Source organism: Macaca mulatta, chromosome 15 (assembly GCF_049350105.2).
Source record: "Macaca mulatta isolate MMU2019108-1 chromosome 15, T2T-MMU8v2.0, whole genome shotgun sequence".
NCBI lineage: Eukaryota > Metazoa > Chordata > Mammalia > Primates > Cercopithecidae > Macaca > Macaca mulatta.
This window is the reverse complement of record NC_133420.1, coordinates 59122845-59142153: the sequence shown is the minus strand read 5'-3', so window position 1 is coordinate 59142153 and position 19309 is coordinate 59122845. Positions and strand designations below refer to the sequence as shown.

Sequence of the window (19309 nt, the reverse complement as noted above, 5' to 3'; positions counted from 1 at the left end):
GGTGATCTGCCTGCTTCGGCCTCCCAAAGTGCTGGGATTGCAGGTGTGAGCCACTGTGTCTAGCAATTTGTTTTTATCTGAGTGCTCAGACATGCATAAAGTTTTAAGTACAAGGGTGTTCATCACAGCAGTATTTATTCTATTAACAATCACTAAGAATTGAAGAGAAACACTGAAACAATTTAATAAATGATGACATGCCCATGCGATGGAATATTTTGCAGCCATTAAATGATCTCTTCTGTGGAATAATTGATGTGGGAAAACATTCCTGATACAAGCTTCAGTGACAAAACCAGGTATGCAGAATGGACACATTGTTTAACTTGTGTCAATTTCCTTATCTGTAGTCTCAGTTTCCTTATCTGTAAAATTAAGGTAATAATACTGCCTATCTCATGGGATTGTTACAAGGTTTAAAAAGTATTTTAAAAGGTTTAAATAATGTTAGTAGTTCTGGGCATGTGAATAAGATCTCAACACTTATTAGCTACTGTCATAAAATATGTATCAGGAAAATAAGACGGGAAGGAAATACAGCAGAGTGTTAATGGTGGTTAATCTCAGACGGTGGGATTACAGGGGTTTTAATTTTCTTTTTGTAAAGCAAAGTATGTGTAAAGCAGCTAATATAGTGCTAGACCATAGTGGGTGCTCAATAAATGTTAGCTAGCATGATTCTATTTTTCTCTATTTTTCCTCTCTTTCTCCTTTTTTTTTTTTTTTTTTTTTTTTGACACAAGGTCTTGCTTTGTCACCCAGGTTGGAGTGCAGTAGTGCAGTCATGGCTCACTGCAGCCTTAACCTCCTGGGCTCAAATGATCTTTTTTCCTCAGCCTCCTGAATAGTTGGGACGGTAGGCAGGTGCCACCTTGCCTGGCTAATTTTTAATTTTTATCTTCTGTAGAGACAGGGTATCTCTATGTTTTCCAGGCTGGTCTCAAACTCCTGGGCTGAAGTGATCCTCCTGCCTCGGCCTCCCAAAGTGCTGGCATTACAGGTGTGAGCCACCATACCTGGCTCCTCTCTTTAATTTTTAGTAATGAACACATATATATTTTAAAGTTATTTAATATAGCAATAATGTTCTTTGAATTTTTTAATTAATTAAAACTCCCCAACATAACATGCAGTCTATGCCAGGCTTTGTGGCAACCATTCAAGGCTTATCTGGCAAGGTAGACTGACTGTGGGCCGTTCCCCTTCAGCTGGGAGCCCAATATAACCAATTCAGTTCTGTTTGCATCATCTTCTTTTTAAGACTCCCCCAAATATTCCTTCCCTGTGGCGAATCCTAAGTCATTTTTAAAAATAACACATTGCTTTTATGACTCAGTAGTTTTCTCTGTTGGTCTTTCTTCCTCAGACTTTCCTTTTTCACAACAAATTCCATGACTATCTTAACTGCCTTCGCCTGATTTTATCCCACACCACACTCTCCTTTCCCATCCAAAACAAATAACAATTCATCTCTCCCCTGCAAATGAAGTCAAGATTGTTGATAAACATCATTTTTACCTCTTTTAAGTCCAAATAAAAATTAAGTGTATGAGTAAGTTGGGATTACAAATCAGAGAGGAAAGGATGACTAATCTGATGAAAGATATTGGGAAATTTGACCAACTATTTTGGGGAGGAAAAAAAGTGAGATTCCTATGGCATACTATGCAACAAAATAAATTCCAGATGCATTTAAAAATCATATCTAGGAAAACATGAAGAAAATATTGGAGAGTATCTCATCTCAGGGTAAGGAAAACCTTTCTAAGGACTTATGATATACAACGGTACATGTGTCTAAATAAACATAAAATCTCCACAAATAAAGTCCAAAAAAAGGGAAAACAAAAATATTTGCAAGACTTATGACAAAGATAGATATCCTTAAGATAGAAAAAGGCTTTACAAATCAATAAGAAAATTTGAGTAAGTCATTAAAAAATGAGAAAAGATAAGCAAAGTTAAAAGATAAATGATGGAGCAGGAGAAAATTTTTATGGCACAGAAAACAGATTAAGCATTAATAAAGCACCACTGATATAAAAATTTCCTCCAAATCAATATGAAGAGACAAACAACCCAAAAGAAAAATCAATAGAGGTTGTGAACAGGCAAGTAACTGCAAAAGAAATAAAAATGGCCAATAAATGTATAAAATATGCTTAACTTCATCAATGGCCAGGGAAATACAATTCTTTTTTTAAATCTACTTTCCACCTAACAAATTGGCAAAAATTAAAATGTCAAAAATAACCAGAGTATTGGTGGGTATGAAGGAAGCAGGAGCCGTCTTTTTCTCGTTGGTGAGAATATATAAATTGGTAAGGTCTTTTGGAAAGCAATTTGGCAGTACATTTTTAAAATATTCCTCCCCTTTGGCTCTACAATTCTGCTTCAAAAATATAGTCTCAGAAATACTCATACACATGCACAGAGATGTATTCACTAGGTGCTTGTCGTGAAAAACTGATGGAAAAGGTATTCGCATTTGCTAGAGAACCCTGACAGAAGTGTGCACAAATGTGTGCCTAAGAATTTTCACTGTGGTTTTGGAAAGACTTGAAACTATCTCAGATGTCCAATAAGAGCAGATTACTTAAATGAATTATGTGCACCCACTTAGTGAAATACCAGGCAGCTTGTAAAGTGAATGAGGTAGATTTGCATGTACAGAAGGGAAAGATGTTCATAACAATAAAAATTAATGATGTTAATAATCATTACTTTAAAAAGCAACTTGCAGGACTTTGGGTAACGTCCAAACCCATTTGCGTGAACAAAAATACAGCTCCTGCAGTCAAACTGTGTGCCTCTGCTAGGGTTGGCTAGGGTGGGCAGAAGCCCTGCTGGTGGCGCTGTCCCGTGACAGCATCCTCTGCTTTTAAAAAAATCACAATCAGGACAGCTCTTGTATAAGTAAACATTCTTTCTCTCTTTTGTCTGCTGGGTGGATTTGGGACTTCTTAGACTTGTTAAGATGATTTCAGGTAGGACACTACCCAATTATCAAATTCTGAAGGCTTCTTCTTAGAAAATGATGGGATGGCCACAGTCTCTGTGAGCATTAAATGGGACAAACCAGTAGAAGTTCCCAGACTTATCTTGGCTCAGTAGTAGGAATTCTTTTTCAACAATTACAGTGGATCATAAGTAGGCTAGGCAGGAGGGTCCTCTGGATCAGAAGGAAGGGGGAAGAACAACTGAAGATGAGACCGTGAGATCTGTTTGGTGGCCCTGTCTCTCAGGTCTTCTCCCTCATATGAACTTGAAATCTGCTTCTTTGAACTTCTATCTTAGCTTCCTATTTCTGCCCTTAAGGTCAGGCCCCTCTTCCTAAAGATAACACTTTAGAAATTCAAATATAGTGTCCTGCCCTCTCCTGTGTCAGCCTCATAAGTTAGGAGCTCCTTGTCACTTCAGGGATTCAAATAGAGGCTGCAGTGCCGTTGTTTACTGAAGCCGATGTGGAGTTCTCCCCATGGATGAGAGACTCAACTGGGTGACCCCACTAACCCATGGTCTCTTAGAATCCCCTTAGAGTCTATGAGCCTAAGGTTTACTGGTGAAGGGCTGTGTCTTCATTATCTACTTGTTCTTGTGATCTTTTTCTGTGTGTTTCATGAAAGGTCTCAGCTAATGTGAATAGAGTGGGTATCTCCAAATAAACAGGCTGTAGAAAAATGGGTCATAATCCCCAAGTAGGAAAGAGAGAGAGCTTCAATGGCTTCATGGTGCTCGACCATGAAGGGAGGTCATTCTTGTGAGTGAAGGTCCCCATGGAGATAGCTTTCACTCTTCCGTGTTGTGATGAAAATGGCTCTGAATGTACATGAGCGAATACGGGGGTTGGGTGGGCAATGTGGAAGAGGGTAACAACCAACAGTCAGGGGTTTTGTTAGGAATCAGATGGCTGGGTGGCCACGTGGGGAAGGACTGAGAACCAGAGCACCCTGGTTTCCTGCCCATTGGCTGTACTTTGAGAACAAAGAAAGCTGATTGATTGATGATTAACACAAATTCTTGATGTCTTATCTTCCATTTGGATTTCCTTCAGCCACTCAGAAGATGAGGCTGGAGAATATTCTGGTGAAGTGTACCAAAACACAGGTTTCTGGGTTTTCTTTCTTTAAAATATCTGAATTTCATTTCTCTGAAAAAATATAACATTTCTTCAGGTATCATAACTTTTATAGATGTTGGTTATATTTTCATAGAATTGAATAATTTTGATATGGGAGGAGGAGATAATACACATGGAAAAGGAAATGGTAAAAACTGAAATTCTTTTTTTTTGAGACAGAGTCTGTCACCCAGGCTGTTGTACAGGCTGGAGTGCAGTGGTATGATCTCGGCTCACTGCAACCTCTGCCCCTGGAGTTCAAGCGATTCTTCTGCCTCAGCCTCCTGAGTAGCTGGGACTAAAAGCATGTGCCACCACGCCTGGCTAATTTTTTGTATTTTGTTTTTTAATAGAGACAGGGTTTCATCATGTTGGCCAGGCTGGTCTCGAACTCCTGACCTCAGGTGATCCACCCCCTTGGCCTCCCAAAGTGCTGGGCTTACAGGCGTGAGCCACTCATGCCTGGCCTGTAAAATTGTAATTCTATAAAATTGACCCAGTGTTACAAACAAAACACAAAAAACCAGCCAGGTACTTGTATGAAGTGCTCTGGCTGAAACTTAGGCCCAGAGAATTTTGAAACACTTAGGAATTTATCTCTTCCTCTGTTCTTTGGACCCATTCCCTTATGCCTTCTAAGGAACTATCGGTAACCCTTTAAAACTCCTGTATGTGAAACTTTTCTGTCTCAACTGTATAATTACATTGACATATAACCATGGCAAATCCCTTCCCATTTAAAAAGGCATCAGTGGATTCCATTCACACCAGTACTGCCCATCTCTCTCCTTTCACAGCTAAATGCCTTTACAGAGCTGTCTACACCTGCTGCCCCATTTTCTCACTCCCACTCAGTCCTCAACTCCTTCCACTCCAACTTCTGGCCCCACTGCTCTACCAAAAGAATTCTTAATAAGTCACCAATCATCTCCACCTCATCATTGCATTCCATAGACATTCCTCTGCTTATCTTCCTTGACTCCTCAACAGCCCCTGACACTATTGAGCACTCCGTCTTTCCTGAGACCCTCCTTGGGCTGTTTCTGATGTGCTATTCTCCTGGTTCTTCCCCTGCCTCTCTGGTTGCCAAGCAGTTCCTCATCTACTTACGCTTTCAATGTTGGTATTCTTCAAGTTTTCATCTGAGGCCCCTTTTTTCCTTTTTATTTCACAGTCTTCCTCAATGATTACAGCTATCAATTTTTGGAACAATGCTTTAAATTTTGTGTTCCCAGCCTGCTGTCTCTTCTGAGCTCTGGATCTGAATATCTAACTGGCCATTTGCCTTTACTTGGATGTTTCAGCGGCTCCTCAAAGTTATCTGTCCAAGAAGACTGAACTCATGACATTCCCCCACCCACCACCAGCCTGTTCCTCATTGAATGTATCACTATCCATATACTTTGAAGAGTCAGAAAACTAGGCTTCATCAGCTGGAAACCATCATTCTCAGCAAACTATCACAAGGACAGGAAACCAAACACCACATGTTCTCACTCATAGGTGGGAATTGAACAATGAGAACACTTGGACACAGGGAGGGGAACATCATACATTGGGGCCTGTCAGGGCTGGGGGGCTGGGGGAGGGATAGCATTAGGAGAAATACCTAGTGTAAATGATGAGTTGATGGGTGCAGCAAACCAACATGGCACATGTATACCTATGTAACAAACCTGCACATTGTGCACATGTACCCTAGAACTTAAAGTATAATAAAAAAATAAAGAAAAAAGAATTAGGGGTGAAAACATTGCAGGCAGAAGATAAAAAAAAGGAAAACTAGCCTTCATCCTTGACACCTCCCTCTTGTCACTTTAACCTGTGAATAGCTCTTGAATGCACCCACTTCTCTTCATCTCCACTGCATCTAAACATGTAAAACAAAAGGGGCTGATTTGAAAGGGAATGAGGTCACCACTGGTGGTGTCCAAGCAGAGACTGGCTGACCTCTCGGTATGTGTGACACAGCAAGGACTAGATGCCAAGATGGCTTTGAGTGCTCACTCATTCTCTGTTGCCTGCCTGAGCTGTGGGGCAAGAGTTCATCCTTCCTTTCTCTGAGATCAACCCTTTCTCCTGCCTATGCAGGCACTGCTCCATGAGGCCTACAAAGCTCTTAGAGGCCAATTTATAATGAAAGTGCCTTTTAGAAGAGGCTTGAGTTCCCCTGAGCTATGAGGATCCCCAAAGATCATCTAGTTCAGATGGGAAAGCTGAGGCCCAGGGAGTAGGACAGAGATTTCCCTGGGTTAAACAGTGAGCCCATGGCAGAGTGGGGACTAGAGCCTCGCCTCCTGCCTCCTTCTAATGCTTTTATCTTCCCATCATTCCCTCTGCCCTTCATTAGCACACCTGTCTCATTTACGGCTGGTGAGTAATAATTCACACCAGATTCCATCAGATGGCAAATTACATTGCCCAAGTGGGAAGGATGTTTCAGTGTTGCTCTGGCTAAGGTGTTGAAGACAAAGAGTTATTTGTTAGGAACACAAACAAGGAGACCAGGGGCTGAGTAACAATCTAGAACAAGGTCCTAGTGGGTGCTTTGCTTGTCCAGCCACATAACTGAGGACCTAAAGTCTAGGTCCATAACTATGCTTTAAACCTATGTCAGAGGTGAAACCAAACCCAAACCAAGCCAAAAACAACAAGAACCTCAGTGTTTGTCAATTGGGATTTTTTGACCTGAATAACTGTCCATTCTACCAGCTGATGCCTAGAGTTGGTTGAAAGGGGGCCAAAATTGTTATTCATAATATTCAGTTCCATGATAGATAAAGAAAACAAGTATAAACCAAATGAAATGGGTATGAAATAGTTATATAATAACACTTTTCCTGATAGTTTATAGGCCAAGCCTCTAACTCTGTGGTCCCAGGGTTGCAACACCCCTTTAATCTTCTCTGCAGCATTTATAAATTTATTTCATAATAAAAGATCTTCAGAAAAAGTATAGAGATAGAAAACAAGGTGGTTTAGAAATGGAGATAATTTTTCGAGACTGAACTGGATCTAGAGGTTCCTCCATCAACAGAGAGACTGGATTTTAAAAAATTGTTCAACTTATTTGTTGCTAAGTCTAAAATGACACTCTACTAGTTATTAATGGGCATACACACTACTGTAAAGTTATAGATTATGAGATCTAAAGTAATAAATGGCATTTTTGGACTTACACATATGTCATCATTTTCTCATGACTTTCCATTTTAAAATGATTCCTGATAATATTTCCTTCATATCAATATGCAAATAGTTATGTTCTGAGGCTAATACCTCAGATGTTGGGCAGAGTGGGCATTAATTTAATCTGATTCATTTTTTCATATCTATAGAGTTTCATATTTTCTTTCCTAAAATCATGGAGGTTTAGGAAATCCTTTGACTCTAGGGCCTGCCACTCTTGAATTTTCCCCTGGCCATGTCAGGGCTTCTGTACCCTACCACCTCCAGATTCTGCATTATATACATTACATTGATTTGCACTGTAGCTAGAATAGTGGCCAGGAAACAAGGAATGAGGAAAGTGGAGATTGCCTCTTGGGGTGACAAGAGGGGGCAATATTAGAATCTAGAGGTTGCAGGGTATGTAGCATGAAAAAGCATACTAAAAAGGATAACATAATTTTATATCTGGCAAACACAAACTAGCTAATAGATTCTCAGTAAAAACTACAGAAACCTAAGGTAGTCAAATCTCTACGATTGATGAGGGTCACACAAAAATATAGTAAAAAACATTCTCAATTCGCCCTAGGGCTACCTGAGATGATGGCCACAAATATCTGAATCTCTCAAAACAATTCAGGACAACAGAAGGATAAATAAAACCAATCAAAAAACATGACTTTAGCAGAACCAGGAGAAAGAGAATGCCCCAATTTTAAATTGATCCACAAGTAGATAAAGAAATACCAAATTCCAACAAGTTGTCTTTTGTGCTTTGCCCAGTAGCCCCGTGAAGAACAAGAACAGTAGGGGAAATGCAATGCAGAAGAGAAAAGAGAAGAGGTGGCAGTCTTATGATTGATCTAAAACCACTGCCAGAAAGAAAAAATCTACCCTGAGTTGGAAACCACCAAAGAGTCCTAGTAGATCAGAGCATGGCTCTAAGGAAGGAATTTAAAAAATTCATGCTATTTGAGGTGGCAGTCTTCAAAAGGCATTGCTTCTGAGGGAAGAGAATCTTAAACGGTAGGGAAGGGTGCTTTTTGGAGATTTGGTGGTGAAGGGGAAAAGAAGGAAAAGGGGAAATTTTATAGTCTTGCAATATAAGAGATAACCAAGAAATCGGAAGACAGACAATTCCTTCCTCAACCTAAAACAAAACAAAGCAAAACAAAACACACACAAATAAAAAGCCATTCTGTAAAGAAACTACACATTGAAAATAAGGAACCTGAAAACTCCTGGCATTGGGTCTTAAGAAGCTAGATGATTAGAATGTGAAAAAGATTTTACAAATGTAAAACTTCTATTTCTCTGTAGAAACTTTCTTCACTTTGCTGTGCAAGAAGACACTGCTGTACACAGTTTGATCATGTAAAACCATTTGGTGGCACAAGCTGGACTTTGTTGCCATCCTTGAGATGAACCTTTTAAGAAAAATAAGCTAATCTCAATTTTTCCCTGAATGTGTTGTTTTTCTTCATTATACAATAAATATAATAGTGAACTTTTTTTTTTTTTTTAAAAAGAGACTACACATTGATACATGGACATGAAAAGGTATCCTTGAATTAGAAATCAAAGAGCATTTATTAAATTTAGACAAGTATGTTAAGTAAAAGACAAAATCATATCAGAAATCAAGACTACAAAGTACCCAAGAGACAACAGACAACCAAATTAAAATTTGGATGGGAAAACTGAAGAAAGGTAGGAGCAGAACCAAGAGAATAAAAACAAGATAAAGTGAGGAGCAAAAAGGGTCAGAGAGAAAGTGTTTGAAATGGTAGACAGACAGGCAAAGAAGAAGCAGTGTACATATAATTGGAGTCCCTGAAGCCAACAAAATGATGGCACAGAATGAATACTTAAAACTGTAATTCAATAAAACTTTCTGGAAATAAAAGAAAACCAGAATCTACATATTGAGAGGGTCCATTAGGTACATGGGAAAATTTACCTATAAGGTCAACTTCATAACATATTCTATTAACTATGAGACTTTAAAGATAAATGGAAATCCTTTAGACCACCAAACACAAGATCAAAGCACTCATAAGGGCAATATAATCATAACTGAAGTTGTTATGCAGCAATAGATAACTAATACATATGGGTACATACACATTGCAAAGTAGGAAGTCCAACTTCCTTAGAATCAATGGTTTAAAAATAAAGGGCAAGTATGCATTGATAATCTCTGAATAATATTAAAGTGCAATTTTACCGATCTCATTAAAAAGACAGTGAATTTTTGTGCAAATTGTGTCTTCCTGTGACACATAGTATGGGATTGTTTTCATAAAGGTAAAAATGTTATATGAAATAGCCCCTTTAAGCATAAAGAATAATTTTTTAAAATGTCACACCAATGGAGACACTCTCATCAAATACTGCATTTGCAATACTGCCAAAAATTACTTGGAGATAAAATTGAGATAAAATACCAGGAAACATTTTTTTTTTCTGTTTAGTTCTATAGTCAAGTGTCAAATTGATGTGTTAGTTGAAGATATCAGGCTTCAAGTTTTGCAAAAGAGCCAATCATTGCTCATTTTACTTTTAGTTGTAACAAATCCACAGAGGACAGAGATTGAGCACAGCCATTTATTTATGCATGATATATGGTTAGAGAGATATTGGAATAGAAAAGTGCTGCTTTTCAGAGCCTTGGATACCATCATTGAAGTTGATGATGTCTTTGATGCTGTGCCAAAATTATTTAAAGTCAATGAACTGAATGGGAAAAATATATTTATAGTGTGTCCTGGTGGTGATCCAGCAATGCTGGGTCTGAAATTAAGACTTTTTAGAGGGAAAAGTTTTAAAATTTCATCTAATTTTTAGGATATATGTTGACTTTACTGACAAACAATTTATGAGAGGATTTCAACCTTGCTATCAAGAGAGTAATTTTTATTTTAAAAAAACTGGATAAAAGCACGATTATATGCTTTGCTCTATGAAAAATTAAATATAGATAACAAAGGTCTTCTGTTCTATGTGAGGTTCATTGATTGTCAAAGGGAAATTTGCTTGGAGGGTCCTGTTGCCCGATTTTTGAAATACCAGAGAAAAGACCAACTGTCAATTTAATAAGTGATCAGACTGCTAGTGGAGTTTGGCATATTTATTTATGAGATATATTTGAAACTTTTAATACATTGAAACTGAAATTTGAAGTGTATAAGCCAAATTAGTTTCCTTGTGTTATACTCCAGGCATTTATACCATTATTTCCTCCCCAGGATATCCATTACTCCCCAGGGAAGAACCTCCCTGGTCTGAGAAATGGAACTTCCAAAACAAGGCATTTAGCATAGACCTTAGGCATTCTCTGGAATCTCCTTCCCCTTAATCTAATTACAGTCTGGAAATGATGAATTTATAGGTGGGAAGAGATTGGTAGTGGAGGTATGATGCACCCCAAAAGGTGAGGATTTACCATATATAAAGTCCCAGGTCAGTGGTTTTCAGACTTTTTGTGTTCATGCTAAATATTTGAATATTAGAAATTTATGCACAACACACGAAGCACTCCCCAGACATTTTGACTGTCAGATTGTTTTTCTCAGAAATATAGTGTAAGACCATTGTGTTCTTCAAACATACTTTAAGAAATGCTTTTCTAGATCCTATGAGCTAATACATATAGAGCTTAAAATAAAAATAGTGTGACCCAAGAATTAAACTTAGTTGAGATATCCACATGTGAAGCAATCAAAAAATAAAATAATAAAAAAACAGAAATAAAAGGTCTTGGAAAGTATACCATTGCTAGGGTCTGAATGTTGGTGTCCCTCCAAAAGGCATGTGTTGAAATTTAACCCCACAAATGATGGCTTTAGAGGTGGGGCCTTTGGGGGGGGATTAGATCATGAGGGGTCCACCTTCATTAAAGGGATTAATGTCTTTATGAAAGGGCTTGAGGGAATCTTGTGTACCACTTCCACCATGTGAAGACACAACAAGAAGGCATCATCTATGAGGAATAGGTCCTCACCAGACAGCAGATCTGCTGGTGTCTTGATCTTGAACTTCCAGCCTCTAGAACTGTGAGAAATACATGTATGTTATCTATAAACTACCCAGTCTTAAGATATTTTGTTATAGCAGCTCAAATAGACTAATTCTGCCTTACACATACTTCCTCCTCTGAAATAATTACTCAGAGATATTCCTTTTAGTGCTCCTTATATTTGGAACAATAATAAATTTATAATTCTAAATAATTGTAGATATAAAAATAAATAATTTAGTCACACGTAAAATGCAATATTATACCTTCTTAAAATAATGCTGAAAGTATTAAATTAAATTCATTGGTAGAGAGTAAATAACTAAAGTTAAAAGTAGCAGTTTGTAAATTAGGAAACAGAAAATCTAAGAGCTGATTTCTTTAAAATAGACAAAGCTCTGGTAAGTTTAATCTGTTAAAAGAGAAAAACTGTAAACATAAAAATACACAAATACCATCATACAAGTATATTCAACATCATTGCATTGACAGTTTTTATTTTGCTATAGACTTTTTTCTTTCTTCCCCCATCTCCTTTCTTCTTCCATTCCATCTTCTGACTACCCTTCTTCCCCAAAGGATCAACAGAAATAACCTGATATGTACCTATCTTTGCATACATTTATCTATGCACCTGTAACCCTATACAAAGATCTACTCATATATATATCAAAAGGAATTTTTTGGTTTCCTTTTTCCAAAGCTGGATTCCTATGTATGTATGTATTTATTTTTTTCTGAGAGGGAGTCTTGCACTGTTGCCCAGGCTAGAGTGCAGTGACATGATCTCAGCTCACTGCAACCTTCACTTCCTGGGTTCAAGCGATTTTCCTTCCTCAGCCTTCCAAGTAGCTGAGATTACAGGTGCATACCACCACACCTGGCTAATTTTTTGTATTTTTAGTAGACACAGGGTTTCACCATGTTGGGCAGGCTGGTCTCGAGCTCCTGACCTCAAGTGATCCACCAACCTTGGCCTCCCAAAGTGCTGGGATTCCAGGCATGAGCCACTGCACCTGGCCTAAAGCTGGATTGTTATTAAAGATATTTTTCTACAAATTCATTTTTTCTATGTCACTTCACAATACATCTTGGTCAATCCTTCAGGTCAATGGACACAAAAATTATTCTTTTTAATGTTTACCCACTTTTAGTTTCCCCCACTACAAATATTGCTGCACAAAACTTCCTTGTATTATATTATGTGTCTATCAAAAATATTTCTAGAATTAGCATTGCTGGGTTGAAGTACATCTATATTTTAAATTTGAACAGATATCGGCAGATGGCTTTCCAAGAGGGTTGTGGTAATTCACATTCCCACCGGCACTGTATAAATGTGACTATTTCCCCACGTCTTCACCAGCAGCTGCCATTCTTATTTAAAAATTTTCCAATTTTATCAGTGAAAAACTGGTGTCTTATTATTGCTTTATTTTGCATTTTCTTTACTATTTTTTAGGTTGAGCATCGTTTCTTGTGTTTATTGGTCATTTGAATTCCTTCTTCCATGAATTGTATATCATATCCTTACCCATATGCCACTTTTCTCCTTTTTATGATTTTATTACCAAGGAGCAGCTCATTGACTACTATAAACATTTACTCGTTATCTATCATGTATTTTGTTATTTCCCTAGTCTCTCGTTTCCTTTAGGTTCACACAAATTTTTACTTTTTATGTGGTAAAATATGTCCATATTTCCCTTCATATAATCCAAATACCCTGTCTTGACTCACAGGATATCCCCTCCCCTAAAAGTTCCATGGTTATTTTACTAGCTTTTCTATTCGTTGTTTAAATTTTTTACCACTAAGTCTTTAATATAAATGGAACTTATTTTTATATGGTTTGAGATACAGTTGAATTATATTTTATTTTAGGTGGTTAATCAATTCTGCCATCATTTTATTAAATAACTGATTCTTATCCACAACAGAATTGAAATATCTTAGTTATATACCAACTTCCCATAGATGCTTGTTTCAGTTGCTGGATTCCTATACTCTGTTTCTCTGATACGTTTTATTTTTCTGTGAGAAATATCTGATAAGCCATGTTACCTCTCATATAGTTTGCTTTTCATAATTTTCTAATATTTGGTTTTCTCTATTTTTTTTTTTTAAAGAAATGGGGTCTAGCTCTGTCACCCAGGCTGGAGTGCAGTGGTGCAATCATGGTTATTGTAACCTCAAACTCCTAAACTCAGACTATCCTCCTGCCTCAACCTCCCAAGTAGCTGAGACTACAGGTGTACACTACCATGCATGGCTAATTTTAAAAAAAATTATTTTTTAGTGACAGGGTCTTGCTATGTTCCCTAGGCTGGTTTTAAACTCCTGGCAACAAGTGATCCTCTTATTCTGGCCTCCCAAAGTGCTGGGATTACAGTCATGAGCCACCGTGCTTGGCCCTCTATAAATTTGTAAATAGCTTGTATCCAGTTCTAAAATGGAAATGACATCGTATTTATATATTTACTTACGGAGAAATTTCATTTTCCAAGCCTCTTTTCTTTTCTTCTCTCCTTCCTTCCTTCCTTCCTTCCTTCCTTCCTTCCTTCCTTCCTTCCTTCCTTCCTTCCTTCCCTCCCTCCCTCCCTCCCTCTTTCTTTCTTCCTTTCTCCCTTTCTCCTTTTCTCTCTCTTTCTCTCTTTCTCTCTCTCTCTCTTTCTTTCTCTCTTTCTCTCTCTCTTTCTCTCTTTCTTTCTCTTTCTCTTTCTCTCTCTCTCTCTTTCTTTCTCTCTTTCTTTCTCTCTTCCTTTCTCCCTTCCTTTCTCCCTTCCTTTCTCCCTCCCTCCCTCCCTCCCTCCCTCCCTCCCTCCCTCCCTCCCTTCCTTCCTTCCTTCCTTCCTTCCTTCCTTCCTTCCTTCCTTCCTTCCTTCCTTCCTTTCTTGCTTTCTTGGATCTTGCTGTTGCCCAGGCTGTAGTGAGTGTAGTGGCACAGTCACAGCTCACTGCAGCCTTGAAATTCTGGGTCCAAGTAATCTTTCCACCTTAGCCTCAATCCTAAGTTTTCTATCCACTAATATTGTATCCTTTTATTTGCTCAATCTTGTGATGTGTTCTTAAATAGGATTCTATGGTTTTCTTCACATAGATCTAGTTCTGTTCTGACAAAATATTTTACATTTGTAGTTATTGTTACTAAGGATTTGATGTTTCCCACAATTTCATTTCTAACTGGTTACTAGTAGCAGATGGAAAATATGTTAATTTTCATATATTTATCTTCAATCAAGCCACTTTACCAAATTCTCTAATTAATTATAGAAGTTATTGATAAGAGTCTCTTGGGTTTAAATGGTTATAATTGTATGATTTATAAATAGATTTAATTTTTTTTTCAATATTCACTCTGATGATTTAATTTTTTTTTTCTTCAAAGAAGGAGAACAAAAAGGTGACAGAAGGCACCCGTGTATTGTTCCTGATTTGGATGGATGTACTGTGTAGATTTTGGGTAAATAGCCTCCTACTATTTGTTTTCTACTTAGATCTTTATTTTCAATTGGGAGAGTGTAAAATAGTATTACTTTTTGCTAAATATCTTCCTAGCATCTAGCTTAATCATATATTTTTCTTTTTAAATTTGTAGATATTTGATTGTGAATTAGATTTGCTAAAATTTTGTATAAATATTTATATATATTTATAAAAGTGTTTGATAATTCTATTTTAAATATTATATTTTTAAAAATTTAAGTTGTGTTACCACTATAAAATGAATTAGGGAGCTTTTCTTTTTTATAGAGTGGAATAGTTTAAATAATGTTAGAGTTATCTATTATTTAAAGGTTGGAGAGAGCTCAGCTATGCCCTCTGGTTCTGATGCCTTTTAAAAATAGAAATTTTAATAACCATTCTAATGTTATCTAAAGTCTTGGTCCTTAGAAGTTGGCTTTTTAAAAAAAAACTTATTCTTGGGTCTACTTTTATCATTTTCATTTGGCAAAAATTTATCCATCCCCTTAGATTTTCAAATTCATTTTTGTACAATTGCATATACTATTGTCTTACAATTTGATATCTCTGTCTTTATCTCCTTTCTCATTCTTCCTGCATGTATTTTTTGCTGCTTTATTTATTTATTTATTATTATACTTTAAGTTGTAGGGTACATGTGCACAACGTGCAGGTTTGTTACATATGTATGCATGTGCCATGTTGGTGTGCTGCACCCATTAACTTGTCATTTACATTAGGTATATCTTCTAATGCTGTCCCTCCCCGCTACCCCCACCCCATGACAGACCCTGATGCTCCCCTTCCTGTGTCCAAATGTTCTCATTGTTCAATTCCCACCTATGAGTGACAACATGAGATGTTTGGTTTTTTGTCTTTGCTGTAGTTCGCTCAGAATGATGGTTTCCACCTTCATCCGTGTCCCTACAAAGGACATGAACTCATCCTTTTTTATGGCTGCATAGTATTGGTGTGTATACGTGCCACATTTTCTTAATCCAGTCTGTCATTGATGGATATTTGGGTTGGTTCCAAGTCTTTGCTATTGTGAATAGGGCCACAATAAACATACGTGTGCATGTGTCTTTATAGCAGCATGATTTATAATCCTTTGGGTATATACTCAGTAATGGGATGGCTGGGTCAAATAGTATTTCTAGTTCTAGATCCTTGAGGAATCACCACATTGTCTTTCACAACGGTTGAACTAGTTTACAGTCCCACCAACAGTGTAAAAGTATTCCTATTTCTCCACATCTTTTCCAGCACCTGTTGTTTCCTGACTTTTTAATGATTGCCATTCTAACTGATGTGAGATGGTATCTCATTGTGGTTTTGATTTGCATTTCTCTGATGGCCAGTGATGATGAGCATTTTTTCATGTGTCTGTTGGCTGCATAAATGTCTTTTTTTGAGAAGTGTCTCTTCATATCCTTCGCCCACTTTGTGATGGGGTTGTTTGTTTTTTTCTTGTAAATTTGTTTGAGTTCTTTGTAGATTCTGGATATTAGCCCTTTGTCAGATGAGTAGATTGCAAACTTTTCTCCCATTTTGTAGGTTGCCTGTTCACTCTGATGGTAGTTTCTTTTGCTGTGCAGAAGCTCCTTAGTTTAATTAGGTCCCATTTGTCAATTTTGGCTTTTGTTGACATTGCTTTTGGTGTTTTAGTCATGAAGTCCTTGCCCATACCTATGTCCTGAATGGTATTGCCTAGGTTTTCTTCTAGGGTTTTTATGGTTTTAGGTCTAACATTTAAGTCTTTAATCCATCTTGAATTAATTTTTGTATAAGATGTAAGGAAGGGAACCAGTTTCAGCTTTCTACATATGGCTAGCCAGTTTTCCCAGCACCATTTATTAAATAGGGAATCCTTTCCCCATTTCTTGTTTTTGTCAGGTTTGTCAAAGATCAGATGGTTGTAGATGTGTGGTATTATTTCTGAGGGCTCTGTTGTGTTCCATTGGTCTATATCTCTATTTTAGTACCAGTACCATGCTGTTTTGGTTACTGTAGCCTTGTAGTATAGTTTGAAGTCAGGTAGCATGATGCCCTCAGCTTTGTTCTTTTGGCTTAGCATTGTCTTGACAATGTGGGCTCTTTTTTTTGGTTCATTGGTAGCTTGATGGGGATAGCACTGAATCTATAAATTACCTCGGGCAGTATGGCCATTTTCACTATATTGATTCTTCCTATCCATGAGCATGGAATGTTCTTCTGTTTGTTTGTGTCCTCTTTTATTTTGTTGAGCAGTGGTTGGTAGTTCTCCTTGAAGAGGTCCTTCACATCCCTTGTAAGTTGGATTCCTAGGTATTTTATTCTCTTTGAAGCAATTGTGAATGGGAGTTCACTCATGATTTGGCTCTCTGTTTGTCTGTTATTGGTGTATAGGAATGCTTGTGATTTTTGCACATGGATTTTGTATCCTGAGACTTTGCTGAAGTTGCTTATCAGCTTCAGGAGATTTTGGGCTGAGATGATGGGGTTTTTCTGAATATACAATCATGTCATCTGCAAACAGGGACATTTTGACTTCCTCTTTTCCTAACTGAATACCCTTTATTTCTTTCTCCTGCCTGATTGCCCTGGCCAGAACTTCCAACACTATGTTGAATAAGAGTGGTGAGAGAGGGCATCCTGTATTGTGTCAGTTTTCAAAGGGAATGCTTCCAGTTTTTGCCCATTCAGTATGATATTGGCTGTGAGTTTGTCATAAATAGGTCTTATTATTTTGAGATATGTCCCATCAATACCGAATTTATTGAGAGTTTTTAGCATGAAGAGCTGTTGAATTTTGTCAAAGGCCTTTTCTGCATCTATTGAGATAATCATGTGGTTTTTGTCTTTGGTTCTGTTTATATGCTGGATTACATTGATTGATTTGCATATGTTGAGCCAGCCTTGCATCCCAGGGATGAAGCCCACTTGATCCCTGTGGATAAGTTTTTTGATGTGCTGCTGGATTTGGTTTGCCAGTATTTTATTGAGGATTTTTGCATCAATGTTCATCAGGGATATTGGTCTAAAATTCTCTTTTTTTGTTGTGTCTCTGCCAGGCTTTGGTACCAGGATGATGCTGGCCTCATAAAATGAGTTAGGGAGGAGTCCCTCTTTTTCTATTGATTGGAGTAGTTTCAGAAGGAATGATACCAGCTCCTCTTTGTACCTCTGGTAGAATTCGGCTGTGAATCTGTCTGGTCCTGGACTTTTTTTGGTTGGTAGGCTATTAATTATTGCCTCAATTTCAGAGCCTGTCATTGGTCTATTCAGGCATTCAACTTCTTCTTGGTTTAGTCTTGGGAGAGTGTATGTGTCCATGAATTTATCCATTTCTTCTCGATTTTCTAGTTTATTTGTGTAGAGGTGTTTATAGTATTCTCTGATGGTAGTTTGTATTTCTGTGGGATTGGTGGTGATATCTCCTTTATCATTTTTTATTGCATTACTGTAGCCTTGTAGTACAGTTTGAAGTCAGGTAGCATGACTATTTGATTCTTCTCTCTTTTCTTTTTTATTAATCTTGCTAGCAGTCTATCAATTTTGTTGATCTCTTCAAAAAACCAGCTCCTGGATTCATTGATTTTTTGAAGGGTTTTTGTGTCTCTATCTCCTTCAGTTCTGCTCTGATCTTAGTTATTTCTTGCCTTCTGCTAGTTTTTGAATATGTTTGCTCTTGCTTCTCTAGTTCTTTTAATTGTGATGTTAGGGTGTCAATTTTAGGTCTTTCCTGCTTTCTCTTGTGGGCATTTAGTGCTATAAATTTCCCTCTACACACTGCTTTAAATGTGTCCCAGAGATTCTAGTATGTTGTGTCTTTGTTCTCATTGGTTTCAAATAATATCTTTATTTCTGCTTTCATTTCGTTATGTACCCAGTAGTCATTCAGGAGCAGGTTGTTCAGTTTCCATGTAGTTGAGCGATTTTGAGTGAGTTTCTTAATCCTGAGTTGTAGTTTGATTGCACTGTGGTCTGAGAGACAGTTTGTTATAATTTGTGTTCTTTTACATTTGCTGAGGAGTGCTTTACTTCCAACTATGTGGTGAATTTCGGAATAAGTGTGATGTGGTGCTGAGAAGAATGTATATTTTGTTGATTTGGGGTGGACAGTTCTGTAGATGTCTATTAGGTCCGCTTGGTGCAGAACTGAGTTCAATTCCTGGATATCCTTGTTAACTTTCTGTCTCGTTGATCTGTCTAATGTTGACAGTGGGGTGTTAAAGTCTCCCATTATAATTGTGTGGGAGTCTAAGTCTCTTTGTAGGTCTCTAAGGACTTGCTTTATGAATCTGGGTGCTCCTGTATTGGGTGCATATATATTTAGGATAGTTAGCTCTTCCTGTTGAATTGGTCCCTTTACCATTATGTAATGGACTTCTTTGTCTCTTTTGATCTTTGATGGTTTAAAGTCTGTTTTATCAGAGACTAGAATTGCAACCCCTGCCTTTTTTTGTTTTCCATTTGCTTGGTAGATCTTCCTCCATCCCTTTATTTTGAGCCTATGTGTGTTTCTGCACATGAGATGGGTCTCCTGAATACAG

General features: G+C 37.5%; 1 pseudogene across 1 annotated transcript in view; it reads left to right on the top strand.

Annotated features, from left to right (window-relative positions):
- LOC144334615 (keratin, type II cytoskeletal 8 pseudogene) overlaps positions 1–19309 on the top strand; it is a 74134-nt pseudogene that overhangs the window by 29243 nt on the left and 25582 nt on the right. The window contains exon 2 of the transcript XR_013404662.1: positions 14698–14772. The product of XR_013404662.1 is annotated as a keratin, type II cytoskeletal 8 pseudogene (transcript). The remainder of the gene's footprint in view (positions 1–14697; positions 14773–19309) is intronic.